Source organism: Grus americana, chromosome Z, assembly GCF_028858705.1.
Source record: "Grus americana isolate bGruAme1 chromosome Z, bGruAme1.mat, whole genome shotgun sequence".
Taxonomy (NCBI): Eukaryota; Metazoa; Chordata; class Aves; order Gruiformes; family Gruidae; genus Grus; species Grus americana.
The window spans coordinates 25,198,101-25,205,677 of NC_072891.1; positions in this window are offsets into that span (position 1 = coordinate 25,198,101).

Below are 7,577 nucleotides of genomic sequence, written 5' to 3' on the forward strand. Positions count from 1 at the left end.
ATCCCGTGTCTTGTTTCTGGCAGGCTATGAGCCCTAGTGGTACAGATGCTTCCTCAAACCACCCATACCAGAAACCTCGAATTTAAGATGAATGTGTTGTTTTGGAAGAAAAGTCCTTTAAATCAGGAAGGGATATCAGCTGAAGCCAATCCTGCCTCTTCCTGGAGTGGAAGTATATTACTATGTGTCATGGAATTTACGTGTGACATAAAGGGGTATAAATAACTCCAGAGATTTTGGGGTTTTTTTGGGGGGTGGTGGTGGGATACGGTTGTTTTTTGAGAAAACAGGAAGTTTTATGATGCAAATAGTGAATTCTAAGGCCTGCCTCAGCTTCAAGTAATGAAGAATTCATTATGAAATTGGCATTGGGTGCCTGAAGTTCTTCATCTCATCCATGTGCACAAGCAATCGCTGAACTTAGTAAAAATGACTAATGATTAGAGGTGTCTGAATTATTCATTACATGTGCCTATCTGATTAACTTAGCTCCTTGTGCCCGTAAAGGAGTGAATGGGGAGAGGTAAGAGTTTATGGCAGTAGTTAGCGGGAGGAGGTTTTGGTGCTGGCAGAGGGCTTTGCTGTGAGCGCCTGCCGTGGGCTCGGGCTCAGCCAGGCTGCAGCTCCTCTGTGACCTTTTCTGCACACTTTCTGCATTTAATAATGGTGTTTGCTCTTCCCAAGTTCTGGGTGGATCCTTTCTCCATCACCACCTTCACGGGGGCTGCCAGACCACGGGGGCTGCTAGGAGCGTGCCCTCGAGAGTATTTTTCTCTTCATAATACTACTTTCTATGTGCTTGGCTGAAACTCTTCCCGCTCTGGTGACAGTAAATTTAAGAGCATGTGAACACCAGTGGTAATAATTGGCTTTAGTGTAATGGTGCTTGTCACCGAGCGCTCGTGAGACGCTGAATGCTGCTGAGGGCCAAGCAAATTGCTCCCTCTGCATTGCCCCTCCGGCGCCACATCGCCCCACAAACAAATTGCACTGCACTGCAATCAAAAAGTCCCCTAGAGAGGGCTGTACATCCCCCCTAAAAGTTCCCCATTTTAAACTGATTTCTGAGCTAGACAGGAGGAACAGCTCACGAGGCTTACCAAAATGCAGTGAGTCACCCAAGGCAGGTGGTGGTGGCCCTTCCTCCTCTTAAAAACCTCTTAAAAACCACCAGTGTTGGTCCTAGTGGGGACCACGATGGTGAAGTGGTGGTATGTTCCTCAGCCCAGCCAAGTGGCATGGACATGGGCATCATGTGGGCTGTTGACATGATGCTGAAGTCACAGGATGCCAATTCCCACCTCTGCCACAGAAAGACGGGTCCCGTTTCTGGGTGGGATCCTGGGTCCTGCAGGAACCTCTCTGCCCGGGCAGGAGGATGGCTGGTCGGGTTGAAGAGAAGTCCTGCCTGGTGGCAATCTTCCCGGCTGGCCCTTCCCTCATGTCAGGAAAGGCTCCTGATCAGAGCACGGAACACAGCACTTCCAAAAAGCTTGGCCCATGGGGGGTGCCCCCGGTGGGATGAACCTGGGAAATTGCTCCTCTTCCAGGGTTGCCTTAGAAAAAATGTGTAATGACTCTAGGGGTAAGCGGCAATCAATCTAAGAAATAAAAAAAAAAAAGTGCAGAGTGTTATGTATATATATTAAATAGACTTTAGCACCCTCAGAATTCCTATCAGACGTTAATTCTCTCTTATTTAAGAGATAAATCATGTCAATCTCTGGGTCTTCCATAGCTCAGAAGAAGGGATTGGCAACCCAACACAGCAGGGCTTCCAAAATACCTGTCTATACAAGATCAAAGGATTAAAATAATTTTCAGTCATTCAAGTATGGATTTCAAGACCTTCCTAGTTTGTTGTTTACTTTGGTACAACAAACAAGAGATAGGAACCCAAATGATTGCTTTACATGTTGGGTGTTAAGAACCTGGACTGGGGTTTGCCTTGAGGCAGTGAGATTTGGGCTGTGACTGTTCCCCCATCGCAGCAATGTGGTGCCCTGAGAGGAAACACGGCAGCTGGGGAGGCCCGTGGCCACCTGCCCTGCCCTGCCACAAACACACATTTTCCAGCAGGAAAATCTGCACAGGCTCTGCCGCTGGTACAGGAGGTGCTGCCGGCTCAGCCTGTGCTCCGAGGAAAAGCCTAAAAAAAAGGTGATGCAGCAAGAGCATAAATCACCTGCAGGGAGAAAAAGCTGCTGTAAGAAATGTCAGACTTTACCAGACTTTATGGGGAAACCCTCTGCTTTGTGCTGCAGCAATTGATCTTTCTGAAACCCTAAACAAGGGCAGAAGACAGCAGCCAGACACGCTTGCCATCCCATGCTCTCGGTGCATGTGAGCGATGTCCCTCTGCCTGCCCTCACAGGTGGTGGGGACACGAGGGACCGGAGCTGCGGGACTCTGCCCGCGATGCCCTCCCCAGCTGGGCTCCAGCCTGCCCAGTGGGCATTTCGAGCAGCTGGGGGCTAGGCTTCGGCACCCCCGTCTCAGGGATTCCTCTTCTCTGCTTTGCCACTGCTTCTTGGTGGAGGGCCAGACCACCAGCCTCTGTCTCTGGCATTGACGGTTAAGGTTAATGCTGAAAGCATGCCACAGCTTCAATCCAAAATTTCAATGATTTGAGCAAACCACTTGCACAGGTAGTGACCTGGATGCCCCTTGAAAAGAGAGAGAGAGTGTGACCAGGGTCGTGATGCAAGCAGTGTATAGAAATACCCCAGACAAATAAAGCGAGCACCCCTCTGGCTGTCTCCCCACAGATGGCTGCTTCTCACGTGAATTTTACTCGAGGCAGCTTTCAGAAGGATTGATGGTGAAGGTGCTCAGCCAGGGTGCTGCTGCTGCGCCAGGTCCCAGAACCCCTGGGCTTCGTGGGGGCATCAGTGCTAGTTCTTTAGTAGGCAGGATGGACAAACTTTTAGCTGATGATCACAGCTTGCTAGAGGCCAGGGGGGTGCCGGGCTTCCTGGCCCCCACGCCTGCATCCTGGGCTCTGCCTGCCAGCCAGGAAGCTGGGCTGGCCACGGCTGGGGCACGCAAAGCCATCCGAAGTCCTACCAAACACAAACCGAAAACAGTCAGGACAAAGGCTCTATGCGGGAAGGAAATTGCTGATGGGAATTAGTAACTGATTAATTACTGAGGTCTTGTACATTTATGTTTCATCTGCAAAAGGGGATGTCTCCTATACTATCCCTGCAGATACTGTTTCTTTATAACTATTGTTGTATTACCCTTCCTGAGTAGCTTGTGATTTTTCAAATATTCAGAAGATGTTTTGAGGATCTCAGCTGGAGCCCCCTGTTACTCTGTGAAACAGCTGTAAGACTTTTCCCTATCTCAGAAATGTAGCCCCTGTTTCCTGCTAAGCAAGCAAAATATCCAGTATTGTCGCTCCCGGTGGGTTGTGTCAGTACTATAAAGCCAAGATAAAATGCAGATTTCAGTGATTAGTAACAAGCTGTTCTTTCTCTGTCTGAGCAATACAGAAATCTGACAAACTGGGCTGTGCATGTCTTGCACACAATTTTTACATGACTTGAGTAGCAAGTAAAAAATCAGAATTAAAACCCACGTGAGCTTCCCCTTTCCTCAGCTGGTCTCTGTCGGGTGTAGCTTGGCACAGCTTTGAGGAAAAGGAGCTTCCCAGCCCTGGCATGGAGGAGCTGGACTGATCCCTGGGAGTCACATTTTTCTTGGGTTTGGTTTGCTTTGGTTGGCCACAGATATTAACCGTGCAATGGGAGGAAACTGGGCAGAGATAAAGAAAAAGAACCAAACTGAGGGAGCCGGTGTGAGTTCAGGCTATTTAAAGAACTTCTGGCACAGAGGCTTTGAAATGACAAAAGAGCATCTTAAAAGGAAGTTCTGTTGCTAAGCGACATTAATTGCCGTGTTTAGAGCTCCAGGAAGAGAGGAGAGGAACCTCTCCCCACACTTGCAAGCAAGAAATGATGGTAAGGAGCACCCGTGATCCAGGTGCCATAGCTGGGTCCAAAGTGGGTTGGAAGTGTCCCAAGCCATGTCCTGTCTGAGACAAGGTTTCCATGACCCTTTGGTGGCCACTGGTGAGACTGTGGGCAGGTGAGAGCCACCTCTCCCCCTTCACCTGCGGGCTCTGAGAGTGCTGAAATGCAGCAGCAGGCAACACCTCTGGTCAGGGTGGGTGGGAATAATGAGAGAAACCCAAAACTGCCGTGACGAGGAAAAAAATGGCTTGGGAACCTGAAATGATGTCCCTGCACAGTTTTGACTGCTTCAATTCACCTCTCGAGTTTATTTTCTCTTTCTCCCCCATTCATATTAACAAATCTTCATCTGCTTATTTAGCACTGATGGTCTTTGCCGGATGAGCATTCATGCAGCTGCTGAGTGATATCCTATGCTGGTTACAACGGCATGTGAGGTAACAACATAAAATGCGTGATGCTCCAGTCAGGAATATGTCGATGCCCTAAATATATTTTGCCACAGGGTAACGTTTGTTCCGTTGGTTCCTTTGTCCTCACCATGCTTCAGAGACATGGCTCTGAAGTCCCTATCCCTGCAGCAATCTTGCCTTTCTTGCCGAGCTTGAATCTTTGACTGATCTGGTTTGCTGATGGGAGAACAAACCAATCTCACTGTTAAAATTCAGGACTTCATTCTTAGTGCAACTGTTGGGAGCTGCTAATGAGCTGCTTCTATCAGATGGGTTTGAAAGGGGGGTTCTTACCACCCAGCCAGACTAATGATGTGGACACGAGGCAAGCGGTCCTGTGTGCAGGACATCCTTTGGCAGTCCTCACTGGAGCTGTGCCTCTTCCGCCTGCTGGCCTTGGCAGATACCAATGACCTGGAGCCACAGGTCACTTCTTCCATCATATACTCACTCCAGAAATCCTGTCTATTCTAACATCTGCTTTCACATGTTTTTTATATAAATATATATATATATATATATATACACTGAATACCTAGTCCCCATTTGCAAAGGTTATGTGCAAGAAGAATTTGCCAAATATTTAGACTTGATGAATTTGTCAGATCCTGGTCAGGGACAAGCTGGTTTACTCCTGAGCCCCCTGACAGATCACTGGACGAATGTCTTACAGTATTGCCAACTGTCTGCAGGTCGGTGATTAGATTTTTGAAAGTGTTTCACTCGGCAACTTGGTCTTCAGCAAAGTGTCATTGCCATCAGAGAAAGCACATCAGAGCTTTGCACTCCAGCTTGGCTTGGTCTTTGCATATTGCCATCCCTCCAAAATATCAATTGCTTTCATATTAAAGCTATAAGCAAGCAATAGCCTTTTCTTCCTTTTTGCAATAACTCAAAAAAACCCAGTGAAATGCTTGAGAGACTGTACCCTGGTGGTCTATGCTCTCCTGGGGTGGCTGGGAGCAGCTGAACAACCACTCCATTATTCAGCCCACAGTGGGGAAGGCCTGGGATGGCTAATGTCCCTATCCCAAAGGGAAGTGAGCAGCACTGGGTCATGCAGCTCATTCCCACAGCCAGGCTCCATCCTCCCACAGGTGATGACGACGAAGTCTTGCCGGCATGGTGTTGGCTGATAGCGCTTCCTCTGGCACAGGGGCCCATTGCCTAATCACATTTGCCATCAACTATAGGCTTTTTCCTCTTGGTCTAGCTATATTTTCCTTGCTCTGATTTAACTAGTCACCTATTTTGCTGAACAGTTGACCCTTTCCGTCACCTAACATCCTCTGCAGCATCCGCAGGCTGCTGGTGCTGCAGTCCCCGTCCCCTCTGTTGCTTTGCTTCACTGCCTGCAGCTCTGGTGGCTGTTGGTCGGGGCTGTCATCCTCAGCTCATGGAGACAAAACCATGTTTAAAGAAGTGTTCCCAGCAGGTGTGTGAATTGTAGTTTGTCACGCTGCCATGCTGATCCAAGCTGCACTGCCTGGGGGCAGGCACACACATCTCTGTCAGTCTGCAGTGCACCACAGGACATATATTTTTCCCTAAATCACAGAAGAGTGGGTCTTAAAGAAATACAAGGGACTGAGCACTGGCCCTGCATTTTAATAAACAAAGAGACAGTTCCTGAAGTTGTGCCGGTGTGACAGAAGTACCAGTGCCTTTCAATATGCTGCTGTTTGTGATTAGTAAGTCTGCCTGGGCCAGAGTTTGCTTGGCCTGATTAAACGACACAGACTAGGAGGGGGCAATAGTACTCTATAAACAGTCTTTTTTACACATGAGTAGAAATAATTCTTTGGAGGATGGTGGAGTGAACAATGGCAGAAAGTGAAATTCCTGTGATCCAGATAAGATTTCAAAAATTTGCCTCCCATATTATCCTTTTATTTAGTTTTACCACTTCTGGATTTCAGCTGCCTAAGCAGCATGATCAGCAACGTCTGGTTTGCTCCTGGACAAGTCCTGCATTATCTGGTGTGGAGGAGTCGTAGCCAGTGCTGCAGAGAAAGCAAGGGCTGAGGGACATTCTTGCCCAGAGAGAAGAGGACAGACGAAAGGGGAAGGAGATAGAGTTTGCAACAGATTTAGTGGGTTACCCACTGCCAGAGGAAAATCTGCTGCTCTGAGGAGCCTTCCATGAACCATGACTATGTCTAGATTTTCAGTTGACAGCACTTTCCATGGCCTTTTTTTTCTAGGTCCCATTTCTAGACTGCCATCAGCCCGGACCTTGTCATGGCCAGCGCTATGGCTTCTCTGCTGTGCATGCTGCTGTGCATTTCTGGAGGCATCTCCTGGGCGTGAGCTCCAGCTCTCGTGGCCATGTGCTGAGTCAGCAGTTTGCTAAGGCACTCTGGGGTACCCTGAGCATGGCAAGGCAATGCAGAGTTCCCCTGAATTCCGAGGGGCAATCCATCCTCTCAGCATTATTTGCGTATTTGTGCACCTTGCAGGTGAGGGCAGTGTCACCTGATGAGGTTGTTGTGTCTGTGATCTATGCTGGTGGCTTGTTGATGTCTTGCACAGTTCACGGGACGTTTGTCAGACCCCTTAAGCCTGAAAGATTTTGTATTTTCTTAGTTGGTTCTAAGTGGTGGTAACAGTGCAAAACCAAAAGGACACGTCCTTGATGCTGAAATCCACTTCTTGTCTCCCCTGTCCCCCAGGATGTGGATTAAATAGACTTGCAAAATAAGCTCTGTTATCAAAGGGTAAAACTTGGAGTCTGGATAAACAGGAGAATAAATCCAACAGTACATTAAGAAAGAGGGAGTAATTATTATTTTTAAATGTAACCTGATGGGTTTAATGCTGTGTACTTGCCTCATATTCATGATTTAAAGGGTTGCTTATCTAAACTGGAAACGCTTTCAAAGACAGGAACGTGTTTGAACTCTGCAGTACAGATGTTCCTTCTGATTTACAAGCACACATGCAAGGATACAGACACTCCTGGAACAAGCTGCAAAATGAGAAGAGGAGGATGATACAGATGATAGAGACAAGAAAGAAATTCTGAGCAAGGTACAGATGCACCTCTAAATCAACTGATGGAGGCAGGGAGTGACGGAGGGAGAAGGACTCTTTTTGGGAAACGGTCTGAAGTGGAAGTCTGTGTGGCAGAGCTTGAAGCCACCACACA